A 16,247-nucleotide genomic window follows, 5' to 3' on the forward strand; every position below is an offset into this window, starting at 1 on the left:
TACCCGAAGTAAAGGAAACATGACACAAGGAACGCCATGACAAGAGGCTTGTACCATAATGTTCAAAAATGGTGAACCTAAAATACAAAGTGTTATCTACTTCTACGATATATATAGGGTAGGCAAAATCATTGCGTATGACCAATTGGTAACATTCGGGTCCGGGTCTTCAGGATTTCGACTCTCAAGATGCCTCAAATTGAATCGGGTTAGTGCAAAACTGGCAGCAACCTAGTTTTTTTCCCTATCTTTATTACCTTAGTCGAAGGTGCCAACTACTGCCCCTGATTCAGCATGACCGTGGTCAGAATCCTGCTCGCCTTCAATGGTCTTTCTTTTACGCACCAATGGTGTGACCTCCTCCTTTCCTCGACCTCCTCAACGACTGAAAGCAGCCCCTTGGGAAGACATCGACTCCTAATGGCCAGTGTCTGATCTTTCCTAATCAGCTTACAAGCCACCATGGTTGCGTCATTCACCACCACCCTGAACTCCTCCCCGGTGAGACTGGTTGCCAAAGTATTGTATTAACCCCTAAGAGTCTCAGACCGTGCTATTCTATTATAAATAACTGCAAAAGATAACAACTCGATTAGAATAAGTAAAACTTAACAAAAATGAAGAATTTAGATGGAGTATAAAAGAAAAGATACTTACGAGGTCAGTTGACATAACGATAATTGCTGTTCTGGAATTCGTTTGACATAAAATACTGATCTTTGAAGTCATTCGGGTGGCTGGGGTGGTCGATGATGCTGGCGGATTTAGGAAACTAAGTGAGGTAATAGAAATCATCACCTCGAGTTTTAGTGTCTGGATTGGCCTTCAAACAGAAAAAATATAAAATGTCCACTAGGGTGGGGACCTCCCACTCATTCTTGAGGAATATATATTTTAACTCCGGGAGGAGGCGATAGGAATTTGGCGAGAGCTGGAATGGGGCGAGCTTCACGTAATTCAGGATGTCAGCAAAATATTGATCCAGTTGGAGGAAGGCACCTACCTTCAGGTGTTCATCACTCCAGGCCCCGAAGTCATCCTCCAACGGGGTACAAATCCGCTCACCTTCCAATGTTGGTCAAGCGTAGAACTTGGGATTCATCTCCATCCTGTGATTTAGCATTATTTTATTTACTTTGGGTTTAGAAGTAATTCGAGACATAATCCCCTTGGCATCAAAGAAAATGTCAGGTCCAACCTCGACCTCCTTCTCCACCACTGAACCAAAGTGGGTAATGTGGGTCTCGGGGCCGACCTGCTTATCTTTTCCTTGAGAAGAGGAGCATGTGTCGGTTTTTTTCTTTTGAGAGGCTGTGAAAATTGTTTTAGTTCACCTGATTACAAAATGATTAATTAGAGGTGACCAAGGGATGTAACCTAGTTCTAGATAACGGAAGAAACAATGATCTGAAATTCTAAGGCATCACTACTCTGCTTTACTACTCGATCTAAAGCATCTACGGATTAAGTGTAGGCTTAATACCCCGACGTGTGGTCCCACGTGCGTCTCTAATTCACATGCCTGAATCTTGGGAAGGTGCTGAAATTTCAGGATTCGTGTGTCAGACACAATGATCTCGAAAAGCAGTTTAATGCAAACCCACCCTAGTATTGTGTCCCTTAAGCCTCCTAGATTTGAGCCTAAACCCTTCACCTTCCAGACCAAAAAACTCGCACATTTAACCTCTAAACCCAAAAAAAACCCAGAAATATTACCTCTTTTTATGAACTAAATTTAACAATTTCTAGTCATCTTTGTTTCGGCCTAGTATAACCCAAAATGAACCCATATAGAATCAAAATAAGGCAATACATATTGGAAAATTTCATGAACTTGAAAATAAAACGAATAGAAAAATTTAAACCAGAATGAAGACGTACTTACATATTGATTCTTGATTGAGGCTGTAAAAAGGGGCGAAGAATGGTGAAGGTTACAGAAACTAGGAGGCAACCATTGGAGGGATTTCTAAGAGGGAAGAACTTAAAAGGGTTTCTGACAATTTTAGAGGGAAGAAAGAAATCAAATTCAAATGGAAAAGGTGGTGAACGATAGGTCTTGTTCTCATATTTATACGTCACATTTGGGGACGAATTTGAGCTGCATGATTAAAGTAGGTAGAGACCCGAGGGTCAGAATTAAATAAACCAAATGGCGACAAAAGGTTGGCAAGACAATGGTCACAGTACTTGAAACCCGAACAGACACCTATAATAAGCAGAAACATGTCCCGTACTTGAGTGAGTGACCAAGTTTTCTCATGACGGAAGCCGAAAAGCCCATATTGCGCGTGTCAGAAGTGACGTCATGCACGAGATAGATCTTGGGGGATAAATGTTCTACCCTAAAAATACGAGCTCAATTATCTTGCTCGGGGTACAACTTACACGAAATAAATCAAGGAAGCAAGACTTTAGAGATATCTTTCCAACTCCAGGTCAAATAGCTCGAGGCTATGTCACTGAATCTGTGACAGCACAGGATCCTTCAGATCATTTGAAGCGCAGATGAAAGAGGTCAAAGAATCCAATGTTCAACGTCCAGATCGCCTTCACTAAGCCCGAGTATTATCTGAGGCAATCCGTCCAAATCAAGTTACATCTAGTTCAACGATGGCATCTAGCTCGAGGTAGTTCAACGATGCACATGGAAGAATCCCTACAGACTTAGATGCTCGATATGCGCAATAAATATACACAATCGTTATATGCAATTATTGGTTGATGTAAATGGCAATATACTTAATTAGGATAATTAAATATCCATTAATTAGGGAAGTTACCCAATATTGTATGTTACCATTTATAGTACGGTTACCCAATATTTCCCATCATAATCACTATATATATAAGGTGAATTGATAGTAAAGGGGTCTGACATCTTGTATGCCAAAGCTCTACTGAAATTGTTGTAACGTCCTGCATTTTCGGGTACCTTTAAACGACTCGGGTCGGGATTTTTCCCCCGGGTTAAGAATATTATTTTAAATAATATTATATTTTGTTTGTAAGTATTCCATGAGTTATTGCTAGCCAAAAAATGAATTTTGTGATTTTAAAAGTCAAGATAAGACTTTCGGTCTTGGACCGACACAAAAACCCTGATCGGGTAAAAATCTCGGAAAATAAAACGAAAAATCATGGCAATTATATTTTGGGCATAAAATACATTCATAAAAGTTAAAGTTTGGTCAAAAATAATAAACCTAAAAGAAAATGGAAATTTTAGGGCATTTTGTGTTAAATGCCTAATTTTACCGAAATGGGGAATTTTATTCCATGAATGGACCTTAGGTTAAATTTTACTATGTGATTAATTAAATTAAATGTGAGAGACATTTAATTTAATTAATTAATGTTAAGTTTGGTGATTAAAACTTAATAAGAGTGAAAAAAGGTGTTAAAAGCCAATTTGAACTTTTCTTCTTATGAAACCTTTATTAACCTTTATTAAAAAAAAAAATGAAATGATCATATATGGCAAAGGGTGGCCGGCCATGTGGTGTTTTAGAGTGGTGTGAACCCAAATTTTATAAAATTTAAATGCCATTTAATTAAGAGGTCAAGTGGGCAAGTGGGTAGAAAAACACTCAAGTACCTTGTGATATTTTGAAGAGTATTGTGAGCAATTCCCACACTAAGAACCGATCACTCTCCATCTCTCATTCACTATCATCTTTTTTGAAGACCTCTCAAAGTGTTCTCTCCATTTTTCAAGCCCAAGAACACCAAAGAAACTTTGAGGCTAAGTCTTGGTCTAGGAAGTATTTTCCCTAAGGTAAACATTCACTAATCTAGGCTTTTGTAAAGTTTTAAGCTTAGAGTTTCAAATAGCTAATTAACTATGTTGTTGGGGGAAGTTGGTTAGGGTTTTTGAAAGGTTTTGGAGGAGCCAAAGCTAATAGGAAGGTCCAAACCTTAAGCAAGAACACAAAAGAGGTAAAAAGTCTACTTTTGATGATTTTGTTGTAGGGTTTTTAGTTTTAACCATTATTTTGTATATCTAATGCTTAGAGTTTCTTGTTGATGATGTAATAAGGTTATGGTAGTTGTTTAATAATTTTTATGATGCATGTGTATTGATTTTTGAAAATGGGAACCAAAAACCCCAAGGGTTTTGTAGGATAACCTAAAACAAAACATGTTTTGAGCTGTGACTTCCAAAGGGTCAAGCAGCCACTGTATATTGTTTTTGTAAAATTAAATTGTACTGTGATGTTGTTGAAATTGAGTACATAAAATTGAGCTTTTGAAACACTAAAAAATGTTTAGAAATGAGTAAGTTATGCTATTTCAAAGATTAGGTAAAAAACTGTTTTTTCGTATTCTTATTTTCGGAACCAAGTTTGGACAGCCACTGTATAGGGCAAATGAACCCAGTTTTTTCTAAACTTTTGTGGATATATTACTGGCATGACCTATTATTCCACTGTAAAATTTGGTAAGAAAATATTGAACGGTTTGAAAGTTATTAACTGTCAAAGTTTGGGAAAAATAAGGTCATTTTTACCTCATTGTTGGAAAATGATTTCACCAATCAAAAATGCTCATTTTGACCTAAGACTTTTCAAAGACCTAAATGGCATAACAAAAATGGAATTGGGAAATTTTGGTAACAATTGGGTAAGTAAATTTCAAGTTATGAACTAACGAAGTATGTAGTTAAAAATGTGAAAAATAGGTTTTTCACACTTAGTGTAAAAATGAGATTTTGGAACATAAGGTAAAAAGTAAAATTTTGCTTATTTCAAGATATAAATTGGTAAGTCTTGAAATCATATTTTCACTAAAATTACCCCTTTGAGTTTAAATGAATTATTTTTATTAAAGAGTTTTTATTCTTTTTAAAAATAAGAGATTTAATTTATTAATAGTTAATAAATTAAAAGAGGGTTTAAAACCTTATATTTTGAGAAAATAATTAAATGAATTATTTTTCTAGTAAGTAAAAGTTGATTAATTGCTTTTGGAAAATTAATTAGTCAAGATGAGAAATTTATAACGGTTTTCCTAATTAAGACAAATTAGACAATTTTCTTAAATCGGTTTTTAGATATTAAAAACCTTAAGAAAACAAAAAGGAAAATTTAAAGAGTTTATTTTCTTTAAAAATAATTAAGGAATTTATTTGTATTTTCTGGATATAATACCAGCTAAAATCTTACATATTTTAACCGACTAGTCGAAAGTGCGGGTTAATAGCGATACCTTGAAAGAGTAAGATTTTTAGCGGGTTGTGGGGAAATACCATTGTGATACCCGAGCCTAGGTATCGAGACCTTAGGATAGGTCTCCCCGAGACTTAGGGTTTAGTCTCGAATATTTTGTATAACTTTCCTTAATAAGTTTAAAACCAAATAAGGATTGTAAATCCTTACAAATGACTTTTATTAAAATGACCAAACTGCCCAAAATAATAATAATGAATTATGAGTGCCATAATTAATCCGAGTATACTGTATGGATAACTACAGTATTGGCTAAGCGTAACTGGACTGAACGTTGGAGGGTGAAAACTTGCTGAGCACTAAGGACTCCAAGTAAGTCAACTTATATTGTATGGCTGCAACATGAAATGATTATTGTCTTGTATGTTAGTATAGGGATACATGCATATATATAGGCTGTCATAGAAAGTTGCTTAGAGACGTTAGTCTAGTGAGTGCTGATTTAGAAAATATGAACGGTAGAAGTCCGTCATATCCTAGACGGTTGATCCCCGTCACACTGCTTGATTTTATTTATGTCTGGTTCATTACCGCGACGAGTGGCCGTGAGATGAGGATAAGCTGGTTAAACCTAGGGGCGCCAAGATAAATGGGACCTAGGGGCCCTCATGCTTACTTAATCATTGGACGGTTAGAATCCGAGCAAGTGCTCTGATAAGTTATTCCCGGATAGCAGCCGCGAATATTGGCCATTCCGTGAGAGTGCCTAGAGATACTAGGGGTTGCCAAGATTGAGTGAGGTTGAACACCCTAGGGGCAGCTGCTCACCAGCACCACTGATTAACATAGAAGTCTCCGTAAAACCGTGTAAATTGGATTACACTCTTGGATAAGTCGCGATGCCCTAGGTAACACGATAGTTACCATTGTTGAGGATATTTATTGGCTAGATCTTAGTGTGGAGACTCGGTTCTCTTTTACAGATTAGCAATTATGTTGGAGGGCGCGTTACGCATGAATTGTTGGAAATTGTCGAGCGTTGGTCTCGAATTATGTTGTGATATAATATATCTGCTTGCTCTGGGATTTTCTGAGTGCAGGGATATAATTGTTGATAAGATATAGTTGTGATATAATATATCTGCTTGTTCTGGGATTTTCTGAGTGCAGGATTTTTATCTAGATGTGAATTAATTTATCCTTGGTTATCAGGCATGACCATAAGTTTGCCAGGACGCTTTAGCGTTCTTGAAATTGATTGTGTAGGGTCCGGATGGGTCCGGATCCCTATTTCTCTATCTGCTTTGTTTGGAAGTTGATCTTACTAAGCGTTTTCACTTACCTAGTTGTTTCATGTTGTAGGTAAGAACAAGGGCAAGGCAGAGCAGTGAGCGCTGGAGTCTTCCTTGCAAATGTACATGTGGACCGACCTTTTGGGAAGCCTTTTTATTTTTGGAAATGTTGTGTAATTTTCCTAAACTAGGCTCACTCTAATCTTTATAAAACATGTTTGTAACTAAATGTTAAGTATGGCCATACGACTTTTTAAAAAGTTTTTTTTCTATGGGTTTTTGAGACATTTTGTTAAATGAAAACATTTATATTTCCGCATTATCGAGTCTTGAAAATCTGGGTCGTTACAATTGTCACAAACAATTTCTTCAAGAGTTCAAAAGCATGAATAAAAGTGACTTGTGGACTTGGTAGATTTTAACCACTGAACCACATAAAAGTTTTGTGATTTTATATTAACGGTTTATTATCAAGCTTAATCTCTCTAAACAGATTTCTTAATCTATTGTTGGCAAAAAACTGCATCAGCAATATAATTCACAATTAATTCCACTCATGCCCTCCAGGCATGCAATTAAGGTACTTAACCTCATTAGGAGTTTCAGACGTTACAACTATCCCCTGCTAATAGAAATTTCATCCTTAAAATTTACCTGAAATACTCAGGACACTGGTCCCACATATCCGACTCTAGCTCTCAAGTCACTTCCTCTACTTTGCTTTTCCTCCATAATACTTTCACTAAGGAAACAGTCTTATTCCGCAAGAATTTATCTTTTCTATCTAGAATCTCTACTGGTCTTCCTTCATAAGATAAATCATGTAGTAATTCCATGGTCTCATAACTCAACAATTGTGTAGTATCTGACACATATTTCCTTAGAATCGATACATGAACCACATTACGAATCCCTAACAATGTTGGGGGCAAGGCTAATTTGTAAGCCACTTGCCCAATCCTTTCCAGGATCTCAAAAGGTCCAACAAACCTAGGGCTCAATTTCTCTTTCTTCCCAAATCGTTTTAACCTTTTCATTGGAAAAACTCAGAAAAAACATAGTCTCCAACCTGGAACTCCACATTACTACACTTTGGATCTGGGCAGATTTTCTGTCTATTGTGTGAAGTGAGCATCCACACTATAATTTTCTCAATGGCTTCATTCGTTATCTGAACAACCTCAGGACCAATATACTTTCTCTCACCCATTTCATCCCAATGGATTGGTGATCTATATTTCCTGCCATACAACATCTCATACGAAGTTACTCTGATAGTTGACTGATAACTATTGTTGTAGGAAAACCCAATCAAGGGAAGGTGCTTACTTCATGATCCTTCAAAGTCCAAAACACATATCTGAAGCATGTCCTCTAATATCTGGATCGTCCTCTCAGATTCTCCATCTGTCTGAGGATTATAAGCAGTACTAAATTTCAGCCTTGTACCCATTGCCTTCTACAAGCCTTCCCAAAACTTGGAAGTAAATGTACGATCTTGATCCGACACAATAGACTTTGGTGCCCTATGGAGACGAACAATCTCCTTCATATATAGCTAAGTATACTAATCCACAATATAATTCATTCGCATAGGCAAAAAGTGTGTTGACTTGGTATATCAATAACCCATACAAAATTATATTGCCCCATAGTAAGCAATCCAACCACAAAATCCATGGTTATATCCTCCCATTTCCATTATGGTGTTCAGTTTTCACTTGCTGACAAGTTAAGCAATTAGCCACATATTCAACTACATCTTTCTTCATTCTTGGCCACCAATATAAAGATTTCAAATCCCGATACATCTTCATGGTGTCTGGATGTAATGAATATGGAGTGGTATGAGACTCATCCAAAATTTCTTTCATAATACCAGCATCCATCAGAACACATATCCGATCTTTATATCTCAACATATCCATATCAGAAATAGTAAAGTCCTTAGCGTTCATCTCTATGCTTCACCATTTGTGGATCACTCCTTTGTGCTTATTTTATTCTTTCAAGAAGGGTATACTAAAGAGTTGTATTCACCAATTTATCAACCACGAACTCTAAACTAGCACTGGTCATTTCCTCAACTAACTTTTCTAAGATCAGTCTCGAACTATACACTTGGCCCAGACCTTTCCGGCTTAAGGCATCAACCACCATGTTAGCTTTCCTAAGATGATAAAGGATTTCACTGTCATAATCCTTCACCATCTCTAACCAAAATCTCTGCCTCATGTTCAAATCTTTTTGGGTAAATAAATACTCTAAACTCTTATGGTCAGTGTATATCTCACACGTCTCCCCATATAAATAGTGTCGCCACACCTTAAGTGCAAATACCACTGCTGCCAACTCAAGGTCATGTGTAGGCTATCTCTGTTCATATTCTTTCAGCTGTATCGAAGCATAAGCTATGGCTTTCCCAACTTGCATAAGGACACATATCCTAGTCCCTGTCACGACGCATCTCAATACACTACAAACTTCTCATTCTCAAATGACATACTAAGCACTTGTGCAGTAATCTATCTCTGCTTCAACTCTTCGAAACTTTATTCACATCTATCAGTCCACACAAACTTTAAGTTCTTACACATCAACTCAATCAAAGGTATTACAATCTTTGAGAATCCCTCAACAAAACGCCGGTAATACCGTGCCAATCCAAGGAAACTTCTAACCTCTGAAGCATTCCTTAGCCTTGGCCAATCTTTTACCACTTCTATCTTAGCTGGATCAACCATAATCTCATTCTTACCCACAATGTGACCCATAAATTTTACTTGAGGAAGAAAGAACTCATACTTCAAGAACTTTGCATTAAAGTTATGTTCCCTCAGCCTCTGTAGTACCAAACAAAGATGTTCTTCGTGCTCCTCTTCCAACTCGTGCGAAAGGAGTCTTTTGAATATCTTCTTCCTTGATCCTTAGCTGGTGATAAACAGATCAGAGATTAATATTTCACAACACTTTCTTACCTTGCAATTGATCAAACAAGTCGTCAATCCTTGACAATGGATCATTATTCTTGATAGTTATTTTATTCAATTCACAGTTGTCGATACACATCCACAAGCATCCATCTTTCTTCTTCACAAATAGTACCAGTGCACCCCATGGGGACAAACTTGGTCTGATAAACTCCATGTAGGACCCAAAATCACTAATATGGCTTAAGGGCCTTGACTAGTGTGTCACGAGGGCATAATTGGCTTATGTGTGAATTTATTGATTTAATGCATGATTACATGATAAGCATGCTTGTATGATTATATGAATGTAAATGTGATTAAATGTTATATCTGTTAGAACCACATTATTATGTGGGTAGATTTGTAGCGTGCGACTTGAGGTGATCCAAGGGAGCTAGATAGCAGGAAAATTCACAACGGGGCTTAATATTTGACTTTGGATAAGTCAGGGGTATTTTATGTATCAGGTAGTTATTTAGACTAACAGGTTATGGAAATAAATATATGGAGATATATTTGAGGTTAGGAAGTCTAGGCGAGAATATTGGGGAAATTTACTGTTTTTCCCTCAGGGACGTTTTCGGTACCCCGAGCCTCGGGATTGACTTAACCGGCTAGGATTAGATTAATTTAATAAAAAAAAAAGGAATAAAACACAAACCGAACTCAGCTCTTCTTCTCTCTTCTCTTCCTTCTTCTTTCACTTTCAAGAAACCACAGAAAATCTAAGGGAAAATTCAACTCGTAATCTCTGTGATTGAGCTGAATTCATGAAGGTTTAGCTTAGTACTCAGCTAAGGGACACCCAACCAGGATCAAGGTAAGAATTGAGTTTATTTTTGGGAGTTAAAATTCTGAGTTTTGGCTGAATATTGAGGTGTTTATGGTTTTAATGTTTAATGATTGAATTAAGCTGAGAAGCTTGGATTTTAGCTCAGGAATTTGTCAAGGAAGTGGTTCAGCAGAAGAGGTAAGCTTCAATTCATAATTTAGATTCTAGTTTTGTATGACTGGTTTTGGTGTTTTGAGCTGTTGGGTTTCAGAAATCAAAAATGGAATTTTAGTAGGTTTTTGGGCTGGATTTCTGTTGGGTTATGTTGTTAGAGTCATGTTAAAAGTATTGTGATTAATGGGTTTTGAATTAGAGAGCTTTGGGATGGTTTTTGATGAGGTTTAGATGCTAGAAATGGTGAATTTTCTGGGCACGAAGGGAAGGGCCGCATCTCTGTTCTAGAGCGTTGAAGCCCAAGGATGCAAAGGAGCCAGGGAGGCTCGGCCAAAGGGCAGGGCCGCGACGCGTGTCTGCTCTCAGGGAGGGGCTTGGCTCTGTTTTAGCGGTGGGCCGCGGCTAGGCTTCAAGGGCCGCAGCCCTTAGGTACATTCTTGATCATTTGGGGATTTTAAGCACAGGAATCTGGTCTAGGGTGCTCGGGATCGATTTTTGCCACCGTGCTTCGTGGAATTCGATGTCCCGGAAGCTAGTTTTGTATCCGGAAACCCTTATTTGAATATTAATGAAATCCAATACCTTGGTTTTGACTAGGTGTTAGGCTAGGGCTCGAGAACGGATCGTGCTCGAGGAGCATCGCTCGTAATCAGTGAACGCAAAAACTAAAGGTAAGAAAATTGCACCTGGTTGTATATCTGTAATGGGACTAAGGGTTCCCTATTGTGTATGCTTGAGAGGATGGTATTATGCCATGTAAATAGTGAACCAACGGCCTAAGAGTTCCAAGGGTTACACTAGCGCACAGGGCGCGGCTTGGCCACTGGTAGCCAAGGACAGCTTATTATGCACTGAGCTCGGTTTAAGCGGGCCAGAGTCAGTGGGGTAAACAGAGGGTGCGGCCTAAGTTGTCGGGCCTGACTATTATGTGATCTGACTATTATGAGACCTGAATGTTATTTATAGTTAGTTACATCTTTGATTCTGAGTATGTGCTGAATGGTCAATGTGGAATATTTAATAATTGATCGTGCTTAAAGAATTGACTTTCTGTTATTGTTGTTTGTGTTGCACATTATGTTTTCTTGCTGGGCCTTGGCTCACGGGTGCTACGTGTTGCAGGTAAAGGCAAGGGCAAGCGTGATCATCCCTAACCTGGAGAGGTCTGCGAGCTGAATGTACATGACCAGCTGCTCAGCTGCCATGGTTGAGGTTTAGGCAGGGACATGAGAACCAGAAATGTCTAGTTTGCCTTACTTTGGCTGATAGTTGTCTGTATTTTGGAGATTCTGTAAATTAACTTTTAAACCCTACTTCACTTAGGATCCCATGTATATAAAACTTTTTAATTATATAAAGTGAAACTTTTGAGACCAAAACCTTTTTAAACCCTAGCCATATATGTTTAGTTACACGTTTTTAAATTAATGACTTGATTAGTAAGTCCTGCACCTTTATAAGTACACATTGTAGCGATCTTGGCTATCCAGGGCATTACAACTTGGTATCAGAGCGTCCTAGGTTTAAGGGTTCCTGAAGACTGGTTGGAATGAGTTATGAATGTTGTTGTTTATTGGATTAATAGGAAGCATGAGATACTGATAGGGCCTGGCCCTTGACTGCTGTGTGGAAATATTAAGGCTTGCTTATTAGCATCGCTGTGCATGTAAATGAATATTTGAATGATTAACTATATATTATCCATGGATGAATGCTTTTTTCTTAGCTGTGGTGTGATAATGTTGGGGCATGCTTATTAGCAGCCGGTGCATGTGGATGGATGCCTATATTTTGAATGTTTGTGATTGGTTATGTTCCTTTGATGTACTTTGGGGAAAGCTTTTACCCTGTCATCATGGACTGACTGCCGAGTCGTTGATTGCAGATTGACTTGGATAACTATGCATCCAAGAAAATCTACACGACTAGCCAGGACTAGGGGTGATGATCAGGGCCAGATTCCTCTGCCAGTCCCTGAGAACTGGCAGCAACTCATGGCAGATATGCAGGCTCGATTACAGAGCCAGGATGAACAGATTCGCTTACTGCGACAGCAGGTTCCATCAGGGAGTGCTTCCCCTATTGTACCACCTGCAGTGGTGCCGGTTGTACAGTCTGGGGAGGTTGGGAACAGGTGGGAGCCGTTATATGAGCGGTTCAGGAAGCGGCAACCTCCAATCTTTGAAGGTGGACCAGACCCACTGAAGGCTGAGCAGTGGCTGACTATGATTACGACTATTCTGGATTTCATGAGAGTAGAGGGTCATGATAGAGTGGCTTGTGCCACTTATATGTTGAGAAAGGATGCCCGCATCTGGTGGGAAGTGGCATCGCAAACCAGGGATGTGACTGCTTTGAGTTGGGAAGGCTCCAGAGACTTATTCAGCCATAAATATTATAATGTTGCTGTCAGGGCAGCAAAAGTTAATGAGTTTGTGGGTTTGGTGCAGGGCAATATGACTGGTACTGAGTATGCCCTAAAATTTGACAAGCTTGTGAAGTTTGCACCAGATCTTGTGCCTACTGATGCTGCTAGACAAGATAGATTTATCAGGGGGCTTAATGCTATGATAGCCCGGGATGTCAGGATTACAACGGTACTTGGAGGAACAACTTATGCCCAGGCCGTTGAGAAGGCTCTTACCACTGAGGAAGCGGAGAACAAGATTTGGAGGGAAAGTGCGGTGGGGTGCGGGGCCGCAGAGTGGTGCCTCCTTATTCAGGGACAGGCAGGGGCGGAGGCCCCATTGACTTCAAGAGAAAGACTCCTGACACTTTGACTACTGCTGGTCCTGACAGGAGGGGTCGGGGTGATCAGGGTGGCCGTCAGGGTGGCGGCGAGGCATGGCGGACTTATCCAGAGTGCCTGAGGTGTAGAAGGCGTCATCTGGGCGAATGTCAGGCCAAAGCTTGTTTTGTGTGCGAAACAGTGGGGCATCTCAGGAAAGACTGCCCAACAGTGAAGAAAGGTGAAGCAGGGAAAGTGGATAGCTTGACTCCAGCTCGAGTATTCACTTTGACGCAGGCAGAGGCCGAGGCTAGTCCCTCGGTAGTGACAGGTCATCTTTCTAGTGCTGGCTCTCCTTTTACTGTATTCATTGATTCTGGTGCTACACATTCCTTTGTTTCTAGTAAAGTGATTGATAGATTGTGTAGACCTAGTGAATATCGGACTGCGGGGTTTGGGACTTTATTTTCTACAGGGGAACTGGTAATTTCTAGGAGATGTATTAGGGCACTGTCAATGATGGTTGATAGTAGGGAACTTTCGGTGGATTTGATTAAGTTAGACATGGAGGATTTTGACATGATTCTGGGGATGGATTGGTTGGTTAGATATGGTGCTACTATTGACTGCAGAAGAAGATGGTGACTTTTGAGCCTGAGGGCGAGGATCCTTTTGTCTTTGCAGGGGCGGTATGTGGACCCCGCATACCCATGATTTTAGCATTGAGAGCCAAAGACTTGTTGCACGAAGGATGCATAGGTTTTCTGGCCAGTGTAGTGGATACCACTAGAGTTATGTCGGCAGGGCCGGGAGAGACCAAATTGGTGTGTGAGTTTTGGAGGTATTTCTTGAGGATCTACCAGGGTTGCTGCCGCGCAGGGAGATCCAATTTGAGATTGAGTTAGCACGTGGGATAGAACCAGCATCAAGGACACCATACAGAATGGCACCAGCTGAGTTGAAGGAATTAAAGATACAGTTGCAGGAGCTTCTGGATTTAGAATTCATTAGACCTAGTTACTCACCATGGGGCGCTCCAGTGTTATTTGTTAAGAAGAAGGACGAGACGTTGAGGATGTGTATAGACTACTGAGAATTAAACAAATTGACCGTAAAGAATAAGTACCATCTGCCAAGGATTGATGGCTTGTTCGATCAGCTGCAAGGAAAGATGGTGTTCTCAAAGATTGATCTATGATTTGGTTATCACTAGTTGAGGATCAAAGATGAGGATATACCAAAGACAGCCTTTCGGACGCGATATGGGCACTATGAGTTCTTGGTCATGTCTTTTGGTTTGACCAATGCCCCAGCAGCTTTTATGGATTTGATGAATAGGGTGTTCAAGGACTTCTTGGATCTGTTTGTCATTGTCTTCATCGACAACATTCTAGTATACTCCAGTTCAGAGACAGAGCAGGAGCAACATCTTCGACAGGTTTTACAGAGGTTAAGGGAGCATCAGTTGTACGCCAAGTTTAAGAAGTGTGAATTTTTGTTGCCAGAGGTGACTTTTCTTGGGCATATAGTTGGAGCAGAAGGGAATAAGGTGGATCCGTCCAAGGTAGAAGCAGTAAGAGATTAGCCGAGGCCAAAGAATGCCTCGGAGGTGCGGAGTTTCCTTGGGTTGGCAGGTTATTATCGTCGGTTTGTAGAAGGATTCTCAAAGATCGCTTCACCAATGACAGAGTTGACAAGGAAGAATCAGAAGTTTGTTTGGTCAGAGAAGTGTGAGAACAGTTTCCAAGAGTTGAAGCGACGAGTTATTTCTGCACTTGTGCTGAGTCTTCCTTCGGAGGAAGGAAAGTTTGTGGTTTACTGTGATGCATCGAGGATGGGTTTAGGGTGTGTACTGATGAAGAATGAGAAAGTTATAGCCTATGCATCGCAGCAGCTGAAGGAATATGAACAACGGTATCCTACTCATGATTTGGAGCTGGCGACAGTGGTATTCGCCCTGAAGGTTTGGCGGCATTATTTGTATGGGGAGAAGTGAGAGATATACACTGACCACAAGAGTTTGAAATATTTCTTCACTCAAAAGGATCTGAACATGAGACAGAGGCGTTGGTTGGAGCTGGTTAAGGATTATGATTGCGATATCCTTTACCATCCAGGGAAGGTCAATGTGGTGGCAGATGCATTGAGCCGGAGGGGCCCAAGACAATTGTTTAGTTCCACCCAGATCTCAAGGTAGTTAGCAGATGAAATGACCAGAGCAAGGATAGAATTGGTGGTGGGCCAGTTAGCTAATATTACCTTGCAATCGACCTTGCTAGAGAGGATTAAGGAGGGACAATTGGTGGATGCGCAGTTGCAGGAAGTTAGGCAACATGTTTTAGCAGGGACAACTAAGGATTATTCCGTCTCTGAAACTGGTATACTTCGATAACAGGGGCGGATTTGTGTTCCAGCAGATGAGAGGATCAGACGAGAGATACTGGATGAGTCTCACACTACGCCATACTCGCTTCATCCGGGTACCACGAAGATGTATCAGGACCTACGGACATTATACTGGTGGCCCAGAATGAAGAAGGATGTGGTAGAGTATGTGTCTAGGTGTTTGACATGTCAGCAGGTAAAGGCTGAGCATCAGCGACTAGCGGGATTGCTTCAGACTTTGGATATCCCATAATGGAAGTGGGAGGACATCACGATGGATTTTGTGGGAGGATTACCCAGGACAGTGGGACTTTGTGATTCAGTGTGGGTGATAGTAGACAGATACACCAAGTCAGTGCATTTTCTGCCAGTGAAATCGACCTATACAGTGGAACAGTATGCAGACTTGTATGTGAGGGAGATAGTTCGTCTCCATGGGGTTCCAAAGTCTATTGTGTCTGATCGAGATCCTATATTTACCTCTAAGTTTTGGGAAGCTCTGCAGAGAGCTATGGGGACCCAGCTGAAGTTTAGCACAGCTTTTCATCCTCAGACTGATGGACAGTCTGAGAGGACGATTCAGGTGTTAGAGGACATGCTTAGAGCGTGTGTGATTGATTTCGAGGGGTTGTGGAGTAGGTATCTACCATTGATTGAGTTCTCATATAACAACAGTTACCAATCCACGATTGTAGTGGCTCCTTACGAAATGTTATATGGAAGGAAGTGCAGATCACCCATTCATTGGGATGAGAT

Source organism: Humulus lupulus, chromosome 1 (genome assembly GCF_963169125.1).
Source record: "Humulus lupulus chromosome 1, drHumLupu1.1, whole genome shotgun sequence".
NCBI classification, from domain to species: Eukaryota; Viridiplantae; Streptophyta; class Magnoliopsida; order Rosales; family Cannabaceae; genus Humulus; species Humulus lupulus.